Genomic DNA, 11,805 nt, shown 5'->3' with positions numbered 1-11,805 from the left:
GTGCCACGCAAAAACGCAAGAGGTGCAAGCCCTCTCCATGAAAAACACGACCACACAATAACACCACCGCCTCTGAATTTTACTGTTGGCACTACACACGCTGGCAGATGTCGTTTACCTGCCATCGGATCGCCACATTGTGTAACGTGATTCGTCACTCCACTCAACGTCTTTTCCACTGTTCAACCGTCCAATGCTTACGCTCCGTACACCAAGCGAGGCGTCGTTTGGCATTTACCGGCGTGATGTATGGCTTATGAGCAACCGCTAGACCATGAAGTCCAAGTTTTCTCACCCCCCGCCTAACTGCCTTGGTACTTGCAGTGGATCCTGATGCAGTTTGGAATTCCTGAGTGATGGTCTGGATAGATGTCTGACTATTACACATTACGACCCTCTTCGACTGTCTGCGATCTCTGTCAGTTAGCAGACGAGGTCGGTCTGTAAGCTTTTGAGATGTAAGTGTCCCTTCACGTTTCCACTTCACTATCACTTTGGAAACAGTGGACCCAGGGATGTTTATGGGTGTGGAAATCTCACGCAAAGACGTGTGACACAAGTGACACCCAATCACTCGACCAAGTTCGAAGTCCGCGAGATCCACGGGGCGCCCCATTCTTCTCTCTCACGATGTCTAATGACTACTGAGGTCGCTGATATGGTGTACCTGGCAGTAGGTGGCAGCACAATGCACCTAATATGACAAAAACGTTTTTGTGGGTGTCCAGATACTTTTGATCTCATAATGTACATATGAGGTAAATACTGTATTTGAAGAAAAGCAATGACGAAATATAAATGATTTTGTAAAACAATGCTATCTACTGTCTTTTGGAAAATAACAAATGTTAGACCCCATATAAAGTTTATAAAACTTGCTTAGAGTCGCTTCGGTATTGGAGTTATGGCGGTCGAAAAGTCTTCCGTTTGGAATACCGATGGCATGGACAGAGCCAATAAACCACTTCGATGATTGCTACTTTTGTGCTGTGAATGTAAAAGGTACGAATCGATCCAAACGGGATCTTGGATTTATCCAGACGTACAGACCACTAAGTCACTAATCTTGCATACTGAAGATTTGCCAATGCCGGTATTTACTTCCTTATCGGACGATTACTGTAATGATGTCGAAATGTTAGACAGACAGAGTAAAAGCAATAGTGAAAACAACACAGTCATACACTGTAGGGCTTTTCTCAGGGCGAGCTAAATGACTTGATTCGAGATTTAAATTTATCTAAGAAATCAGCCGAACTTCTTGCGTCAAGACTAAAAGAAAATCATTGCCTTCAGCCTGGCGTAACAATAACATCCTGTCGAGGTAAAGAGCGCTACATTCTTCCATATTTTAACGATACTAATGATACTGTAGTGATATTTCTGGACTTTTAAATTTGATTAAATTAGCATACCAACCAAAATACTGGCCGCTTTTCGTAGAGAGCTAAAAAAAAGTTTTAAATGTGTGTTACTGCATAACGAAAATAAATTAAGTTCGATTCCGATAGAGGCCGGCCACGGTGGCCGAGCAGTTCTAGGCGCTTCAGTTAGGAACAGCGCGACTGCTACGGTCGCGGGCTCGAATCCTGCCTCGGGCATGGATGTGTGTGATGTCCTTAGGTTAGTTAGGTTTAAGTAGTTCTAAGTTCTACGGGAATGATGACCTCAGATGTTAAGTCCCATAGTGCTCAGAGCCATTTGAAACTTTTTTCCGATAGCCCATTCAACCACTCTTGAGGAAGAATATCAAAATGTTAAACTTCTTTTAGAGACAATTTCATTTCGTCAACATCACTTATCAGTGTGTGTAGATTTAAAAATGGTGAATTTCTTTATGGTTCAGCAAAGTCGATACGCTAAATACCTCTGCTTTTTTTTCTGCTGGACAGTCGGCGCAAAATGAACATTGGAACAGGAAAGACTGGTCGCTGAGAATGAATCTGACTAGGAAAATATAACACGGTTCGTGAACCGTTCGTCCTTCGGGAAAAAATCATTCTTCCACTACTACATATTAAACTTTGGATTATAAAACAGCTTGTCAAAGCTTTAGATAGGAATGGTGATTGCTTCAAATATATTTGGGGCTCATATAAAAAAGTTAGAAAGCAGGAATTTTTTATTGGCCACAAATCCGTATTCTTATAAACAACGATGATTTCAGAAATCACAGGACTCAAGTTTAATTGAAAGCATGTAACAAGCTTTGTATCAATTATCAAAATTTTTTGGGGGAATCACAAAGCTGAAAAATTTCCGAATTAGAAGACAAAACGTTCAAGAATTTCCAGAAACTAGGAGCTAATATGAGTGTCAAATTACATGTTTTGCACGCACAGTTATTTAGATAAATTTGCTGACAGCTTGGGCGATTACAGCGAAGAACGACTGTAACGGTTCCATCAGGACATCAAGATTATGGAGGAGAGATATCAAGGCCGTTGGGGTCGCCATATGACGGCAGACTAGTGCTGGAACTTGCAGAGAGACTGTCCGGACCAAAATCACCGAAGAAAATCGCCTACAGAAAGTTTTTCTTATTTCTTATTGATATTTTTTTGTTGTTACGATTAATTTTATTATTCTTCGTATCATCTGTAGCACCTTGTTTGTTTGAAATCATCTGATAAACGTTTTAAAAATATTCTCCTCTTTTTTTATAATTTAATTTCCAGTATGAATGTATTGCCTTTTTCTCAAAAAATAGAGCAAGTTCAACAAAAATCTTATTATTTTCGTATGCAGTAGACCAAAATTACCTGAAAAGGAATATTAAATCCCATGCCACAGACTCATTGTTACCCTGTGTTATTGTTCGAAAAGTGTTGTTATGATCAAAACCAGTTTAAAGCTTTGTATTATTTGTTTATAAATCGGGACTGTGTCTGGTTGTCTTTCTTTGAAAAAGGGGGTGGTGGTACTGACTAATTTTTTCTTAGAACATGGGGCGACTTGCCGCAAAAGGTTGAAAACCTATGGCTTAACCAAACTATTACTCTTTCGCGCATGTCGTCCTCACCCTGCTGCAGTCTTATACCCTTCGCCCCCCTCCCCCCCCCCCCCCCCCCAATGCCTAGTTGCCGACAATAACAAACGTCTGAAATCTGTTAAGGTAATTTGTGTCAACTTTGTCGCGTAAAGTGAAATTTCAATATAAAATTCCTAAACATAAACGTGTTTTTCTTTCTGTGAAAAATAAATACGAGATTAATAAAACATTAGAGGAAGGTGAAGCTGCAACCAAGTTATCAAATACCTATAAGGTTGTTAAATAGACAATGACGGATTTAAAAAAGATAATAAAAGACGAACTTCACAAATTTTATATCCAGGCTTGACTCTACCCTGATGGATACGACAAGTCATAAACTGTGAAGTTCCCCACGTACACCGATATAGATAATACTGTTTACATTTGGTTTACACGAAAAAGATCACAAAGAGAACCTACCTGCCGCCCCATTCTTTGTGAAAAGGCAATTTAGTTTAAAGAAAATCTTGACAAGTGGTTTACACAAAAAAGATCACAGGGGAACCTACCTGCTGTTCCATTCTTTGTGAAAAGGCAATTCAGTTTAAAGAAAATCTGGTTAAAACGTTTTAAGACAAATACAAGGAGAAGAACTGTGTGCTGATTCTCCAGGAGCTGATAAATTCTAAATCAAACTAAGGGACGTACTGAAGTAAAAAGGATATGTTCTCGAAAATGTTTACAGTGGTGACGAAAGTGGGCTGAACTGGAACTCTTTGCCAAGAAAACTCTTGCTTCATCTCGTGAATTAGCAGCACCTGCTCCTGAAAAAAACAAGGATCGCTTTATTCGTTTAGTTTGTGCTAATGCTACTGGGAGCCACCGACTGCCAGTGCTCGTCATTGGTAAGAAACCTTGTTTCAAATCGTTTAATACGTCTACGGTACCCATCACTTACACCTCACAAAAGAGCGCCTGGATGGATAGTACGATTTTCAGGGAATGGCTATGGAAGATCTACCCTCTATGAAAGCTCATCAGTTAAAGAATGTCAATCGAAGAAAACATTACTGTTGCTTGACAGTGTACCAACTCATCCCCCGTGTGATATCTTAAAACGAAAAAAAATTCATAAAAGTCGTGTTTCTTCCACCTAATGTATAGCCCATGGATCAAGGCGTTATTGAGATTTTCAAACGGTATTAAAGAAAAAAAATGCTATGTAAGCTATTATTAGAAAGAGAAGAGGAGGGAGAAGAAAGTCTGCTCAGAAATCGTAAGAATATTGATTTGAAAGATGCGCCCTACGTGATGGCAGTAGAATGGAATAGTGTAAAAGAACAGAAACTGAAAAAGCCAGGAATAAAATTTTGGGTATGGTAGAAAACTCTGAGAACCTAAGCGAAAATGAGGAACAGAATAATACGTTATAAATGCTCAATATTTAAAAGACTTAAATTCCCACGAATGTGATGAAGAAGACGTTCTAGAATTGATGAGCCTCAACGAAGCAGATTCAGGGCACCAAATCATGCAGGATAGCGAAATTGTAAACCTCATCACTGACACAGCTGAGGCCGCCAACATCTCGTCATCTGGTGGTCCTGAAAATGAAGATGAAAGTATGCCGGCTGATTCTGAAGCATTTACAGGTTTAGACACTGCTTTGTGATAATTAGCAGCTCAAGATGAAAGCGACCAGCATCAGATATCTGTCCTGAAAAAACGTGCGTGACTTAGCTGTTCGTGAGCGAATAGGTTTACTTAGACGAGCTCAAACCAAGGATTTTTAAAGCATTAATTCTATACATAAGCAATTCTATACATAAGAATTATACATGTAAGATGCATATGTATTACATTTTTTTTGTTTACTAGCCTACACTACATGCATTGCTACTGTACTTACTTCTGCAATAATAAATGAAATTCATGTTATCATAAATATATGTAGTTTTAATTAGTAAATAAAAGGATACAGTTGGATTATCGGAATTAACAGCTTTTCCGAGCAACACTCATGTCCCCCAGTTACTTAGGATAATCGACGCTCTACTACATTTGTTAAACATCTGTATTCTACAATTTGTATGACATTTCGATATAAAAACAAAATGTTATTTGCTATCAAACAGTGTAAAGAAGGAACTTGACTTTTGCAAAGGATTATGCAACTTACAGCGTCCATATATTTCTGATCCTGTCAGAACGTACCAGAAAATTTCGAGATAACAATAACGTAATTAGAAATTCAGGTGGTTACTGTTTGGACTGTTCTGAGATACACGATAATACAAAGTAGGTTTTGTAATCGAGCTTTATGAAGAATGAAATGAAATGAAGTTAACACAAACTCAAGGTGTTCTAGAGTGCATGTGCTAGCTGACTGTTTAGATTTTCCCCTTCTCCAAAATATTTCAAACGCAAATCAGAAAGAAGTTCCGCAGCGGCTACTTTGTTCATTTGGGGCCTTAATAAGTTAAGAACTACAACGTAATTTGACGGCATTAAGGTTACGATTGTCTGCTCTCCTTGCTATTCATTAACAGCTACGTTGTTCTTTCAGGAAAGAAATCATCAAATCATTTCTTTGTTGTTCTGCTGTGTTATTTATGTTTAGCGACGAAACCGCCATAGAGCGAGCAGGATGAACACCTTTAATGCGCTGACTATAACTAGGAAAATACTTATGCGATATTGGGTATGTTCAGCAGAAAAAAAGTTACAAAACTTTTTTTCTACGCTTAGTTCCAACGTGGAATCTAGATGGCTCCAGTCCAAGTTAATCTACACTGAAGCGCCACACAAACTGATACTGGCATGCATATTCAAATACAGAGATTTGTAAACAGGCAGAATATGGCGCTGCGGTCGGCAACGCTTACGTAAGACAACAATTGTCTGGCGCAGTTGTTAGATGGATTACCGCTGCTACAATGGCAGGCTATCAAGATTGAAGTGAGTTTGAACGTGGTGGGGATTTTCCCATACGATAATTTCACGAGTGTACCGTGAATATCAGGAATCCGCTAAAACATCAAATCTCCGACATCGCTAAGGCCGGAAGAAGATCCTGCAAGAACGGAACCAACGACGACTGAAAAGAATCTTTCAATGTGACAGAAGTGCAGCCCTTCCGTATATTGTTCCAGATTTCAATTCTGGGCCATCAACAAGTGTCAGCGTGCGAACCATTCAACGAAACATCATTGATATGGGCTTTCGGAGCCGAAGACCCACTCGTGTACCCATGATGACTGAACGACACAAAGCTTTACGCCTTGCCTGGGCCCGGCAACACCGACATTGGACTGTTGATGACTGGAAACATGTTGCCTGCTCGGACGAGTCTCGTTTCTAACTGAATTCAGCGGATGTACGTGTAAGGGTATGGAGACAGCCTCATGAATCCGTGGACCCTGCATGTCAGCAGAGGTCTGTTCAAGCTGGTGCAGGCTCTGTAATGGTGTAAGGCGTGTGCAGTTGGAGTAATATGGGACCCCTGAGACGTCTAGATACGATAGATACGACTCTGGCAGGTGACACGTAAGCAAGCATTCTGTCTGATCACCTGCGTCCGGTCCGCAGCTCGTGGGCGTGCGGTAGCGTTCTCGCTTCCTGCGCCCGGGTTCCCGGGTTCGAGTCCCGGCGGGGTCAGAGATTTTCTCTGCCTCGTGATGACTGCGTGTTGTGTGATGTCCTTAGGTTAGTTAGGTTTAAGTAGTTCTAAGTTCTAGGGGACTGATGACCATAGATGTTAAGTCCCGTAGTGCTCAGAGCCATTTTGAACCTGCGTCCATTCTTGTCCATTGTGCTTTCCGACGGACTTGGGCAATTCCAGCTGGACAATGCGACACCCCACACTTCGAGAATTACTACAGAGTGTCTCCAGAAACACTCTTCTGAGTTTAAACACTTCCGCTGGCCGTCAAACTAACCAGACATGAACATTATTGAGTATATCTGGGATGCCTTGCAGCGTTCTGTTCGGAAGAGATCTCCATCCACTCGTACTCTTACGGATTTATGGACAGCTCTTCGGGATTCATGGTGCCAATTCTCTCCAGCACTGCTTCAGACATTTGTCGAGTCAATGCCACGTCGTGTTGCGGCACTTCTGCGTGCTCGCGGGGGCCCGATTTCTTTGGCTCTTCAGTGTAGTTGAAGTTTCGTGTTTATAAAATGAACTATTCAATAATTGTGTATTACCTTTGAAAACTTAATTTTTAGAATGTAACACTTTAGTTAAAAATTAATAAATCACTGGTAAGTGAGTATTTTTGTACTGTACTCAGTACCTATGTTTATATTTTCATACGTATGAGGCCTCCAGCTAAAGACTGCTTCTTATCTAATGAAAGCATTTTGGCATTGCTTGGAATATGATTAAAAATTATCTGATCTTGGGGTGCCTCCAATTCTTGATGCACGTTGGACAAGAGGCCCGCCCCCCCCCCCCCCCCGCACTCCCCCGCCCATCGTTCTCAGTTTGCCACTGTGTCCAGCGGCACGAACTTTCAGTAAATTCAATAAAGAAAATAATAGTAAATGCTATGAGATTTAATAAAATAAACTGCAACTCATATCCTGTATTAAAATGGCTACAAAAACTGTAGTAGATCAAAGCGAGCTGGGCAGGAGAGTACAGGACGTATCGGGAAACATCACTGAGCCTGATAGCAGTTATCAAAATGGGTACACAGGTAGCGCCGTAAAACGGCAATTGGCTTACGTGCAATATCAATCGCATGTAAACGACCAAATTCAGGGGAAGAGTCGCGCGGAGTAGCCGCGCGGTCTAGGACGCCTTGTCACGGTCCGCACGGCTCCCCCCGTCGGAGGTTCGAGTCCTCCCTCGGGCATGGGTGTGTGTGTTTTCCTTAAAGTAAATTCGTTTAAGTTAGTTTAATTAGTGTGTAAGCCTAGCGGCCGATAACTTCAGCAGTTTGGTCCCATAGAACCTTACCAGAAAAAATTAATCAGCTGAAGAGCCCGTGACAAATAAAACAGGAATCAAAGGAGAGACCGAACGAGCAAGTTAACATAGAAGATAGTGGTTATGTGAATGGATTGGGTGATATATGCAGTTAGCTGCAAATACGAAACGATGCAGTAGGGACACATTTGAGGTTGAAAAAAATTTTATGTAGACAAATTAAAGCAAAAAGTAGTAGCATTAAGAGTCAAATGAAAGCACAGACAGGTAGCATCAATAATCATCTCAGGACTCAAGCAGATGTCATTAAGACTCAAGGAGCCTTGAATAGTCAACAGATTAAGAAAGTAGACAAAAAAGTTGGCGTTTTGAGTAATAAAACGGAGAACATTAAAACCGAAATAGACAACACAAATACTAATGGTGCCACTACGCAGGGGCAGATCAATGATGAAAGGCTTAATTCAGAAATCATAAAGATCCAACAAACGGTAGATCCTTCAGTAGTAACGAAAGTGGACGAAACATTTTTTGGTCTGAAAACCAAAATTGGTGACGAGTGTAGAAAAGAAATCTCACATTTGCGAAATGCGGTATCTGATTCTGATATGGCACGAGGTAAACAAGTACCGAGTTGCGAACAAGAATGAGATCAAAACACTTCGCAAATTCAAGACAAAATTTGTGACCTTTAACAGAAAATTAGAAATAAGCCCAGTAGTTTGACTGATAAGAATACCTTATAAAAAACTATTAGATGGCAAAGAACGCTTTTATCCTGGCGAAAGACATCATGGTTGGCACCCATTGGATTTCCTGAATAGTTAATAGATCAGGAGCATTAGCAGGTGGTGCTAAACGGTGGAGACAAATCTAAACACAGGCCGGATGTCTTTCATCGAATTTTAGCAATAATGTACTGAAGGATATGGGTAATCGCAAAAACAAGACTGTTTGTGGAGATCATTTATAATGGCCAGATTGTATGACAATATGGCCGGTATCTCAATGAAAGATGTCTGCGAATCGTGGTACCGAAAACTGACACACTTGAGAAGTAGACGATCACAATACGAAATTAGAAGGAACCTTTTCAAGAAGCTTCCAGATGATTTGAAGAGATACATAGGAAGCAATCATAAAATCCTTTCTGCCTGATGAAGATCACTGGCGAGAAAATCGTGATTATTGCTAGAATAGCAACAACAATTGAGATAATCATAATAACAGTGAACAAAATAATGTCGATAGATTTTGCGTTAATATGGTTCAGCGAGATAGGGTTAGTATTGCCATCTACATCGACATGGATACTCTGCAAATCATATTCAAGTGCCTGGCATATGTTCCGACTAATCGGGAATGTCCCGATTTTTCACTCTTTGTCCTGGTGTGCGTGACCGCTACGGTCGCAGGTTCGAATCCTGCCTCGGGCATGGATGTGTGTGATGTCCTTAGGTTAGTTAGGTTTAAGTAGTTCTAAATTCTAGGGGACTGATGACCTCAGTAGTTAAGTCCCATAGTGCTCAGAGCCATTTGAACCATTTTTGTCCTGGTGTCCCAGGAAAGTTCAGTCGGGACGCTAAATATTCCGCTTTTTTAATAAGAGAATCGAAGACTTATATTCTACTGGTTTAGTATATTAACATATAACTTATAAGCAACTTTCAGTGGCTTCTTCTCATACTGTGCCTAGTTTATTTGATTGTTGTCAACGCCGTATAACAATAATTATTCATTTGCTCATATTATTCAGTAACTTGAGATCCATAATTCGTTTACCGATGCAGTGCCTGTGTGTGTTACTGCAGTATGTGAGTTCTCATAGTTTTGTGATGCCAAGAGTGAAACGTAAGATCTTTTTCAGTGATGGATACACAGAAATACGGCCTTTCATTAAAAGAGACAACACAGATGGGAAAGCAATCTGCAAACTTTATCACTGTTATTTTTCAATTGAGCATGGTGCAAAATCTGACATAAATCAACATATTGCTACCATTGAATTTACAACAGCATACAGAACTGTAAAACATCACAGTTCACTAGAGTCACTTCACTGCACGACGAAACTGTGTTCAATAATGTACCCCGATTCTGTGATTTCTAAAAAGCAAAGTATCACAAGAACAAAACCCAAAGCAAAATCACCTATACCCGTGTTCCTCATACTGTATCCATTAGCACTTTGAACTTGAAAGAAACTCCGTTCTACGCACTAGTAACTGATGGCGGTAATCACAAACCCTTGAAATTATTTCCTATAGTTGTTCAGTATTTTATGCAGGTGAAGGGATAAATACTAAACTGATGAAGCTGGATTATGAATTTCAGCGCTGAAATCTTATTTTACGGCTGCAACTGAAACACCAATTTCGGGGGTTGAACCGTAGAAGTGAAAACAACATATTCAATCGCTTGAAATGAAATTTGGGACTAACTTCGAAGGCGTGGGCTGTCCAGCAGAGTTCTACTTAACACTGTTTCAACTGCTTCAGACATTTTGCCTCTTGATATCGCGTCAGTTGTGGTCAAAACTTTGTGGTCAGAACTTTTATCACACTCTACAGCTAGCACTCTGCAGACGAGAAAATTTATAACTGTGACGAACTGAAATCTTTTTTCTTGTCAGAAGAAAAACCACTGAACATCATGGTATATTTTTTGCTGCTCCTTTAAGCGACGTTTTCTTTTGTTTTGTTCACCACTAGTTGAGTTTGTTTAGTAAGCAAATAAAGATCAATATGTGCATTTGAAGAATTCTCTGGCTTCGAAAGCTTCAGAGAATAATTGAGTCAGTATTATTTGCCCAGAGCAAATGGCTAGAATTTTTCAGAAATGCAGAGCTCTAGGTTCCGAAGTCAGAACTGCTAAATATATGGCAATATATATTTTAACTTGTAGCATATTATTCTACGGTTGGGACCGAGCGAGGTAGCGCAGTGGTTAGCGCACTGGACTCGCATTCGGGAGGACGACGGTTCAATCCCGTCTCCAGCCATCCTGATTTAGGTTTTCCGTGATTTCCCTAAATAGTTTCAGGCAAATGCTGGGATGGTTCCTTAGAAAGGACACGGCCAATTTCCTTCCCTAACCCGAGCTTTTGCTCCGTCTCTAATGACCTCGTTGTCGACGGGACGTTAAACAACACACTAACCTAACCTAACCTAAGGTTGGAAGATTTGTTTCGGTTATCGGTGCTCACTGGACTGAGGAACAGTATCGTTTGGCTGTATCAGCAGTAGAGAGAATCTTACAGTGTACTCGTAACTTCAGATGGGATGAGCAGAGTTTTATAATTATGCAAGTGAAGAAACTGATCTTCTAAATTCTGTCAAATCAGCTGAGAATTATGAATGGTCCATAATATAATCTGTGTAAAAGTTGTGTATACCAGTAGATTATGCTACACTTTGTTCTTTTCAAACATTTTCACACACGTATTACGTTCAGTAGTGACGCAAAGGCTAGTTTTTCCGAGCATTTGTAGGCCGTCATCACCCCTATCTTATGACTGTATTTCTGAGGATTTGGTGCTGATTTTAGTCCCATCATTCATGGCTATCCGACGTAGGGGCAGGTGGCTGCGTACTTCAACGATTCGCGGTAAAGGATCTGAATCACGAAATTAACATCATATCAAGAACGCGGAAAACTGAGGACTGCGTATGTTGCGGGCCAAACTAACGCGGGCATTTCCACTACACAAGAGAGCGACTGCGAAGCACCGCAGTCCGCTGCGAGCGAAGCGACAGGTGGGCGCGGGAATGAATCACGGCAGACAAGTTCATCAGAAGAATAAACCTCAAGTAAACTTTACACTATGTATTCTTCCGCGTTTGCTGGAACCTCATTGGATTTCGTTTCACGTGGAGCTGAAGCCAAGCTGGCTCGA

At 40.7% G+C, this 11,805-nt stretch overlaps 1 non-coding gene across 1 annotated transcript; it reads left to right on the top strand.

Annotated features, from left to right (window-relative positions):
• Nucleotides 1–10,827: 10,827 nt before the first annotated feature.
• Trnaa-cgc (transfer RNA alanine (anticodon CGC)) lies at nucleotides 10,828–10,911 on the top strand. The gene has a single exon. It is a non-coding gene; the product is annotated as a tRNA-Ala (tRNA).
• The last annotated feature ends 894 nt before the right edge of the window (nucleotides 10,912–11,805 follow it).

The sequence above is a fragment of the Schistocerca serialis genome, chromosome 3 (assembly GCF_023864345.2).
Source record: "Schistocerca serialis cubense isolate TAMUIC-IGC-003099 chromosome 3, iqSchSeri2.2, whole genome shotgun sequence".
Taxonomy (NCBI): domain Eukaryota; kingdom Metazoa; phylum Arthropoda; class Insecta; order Orthoptera; family Acrididae; genus Schistocerca; species Schistocerca serialis.
This window is presented reverse-complemented; position numbering and strand designations above follow the sequence as displayed.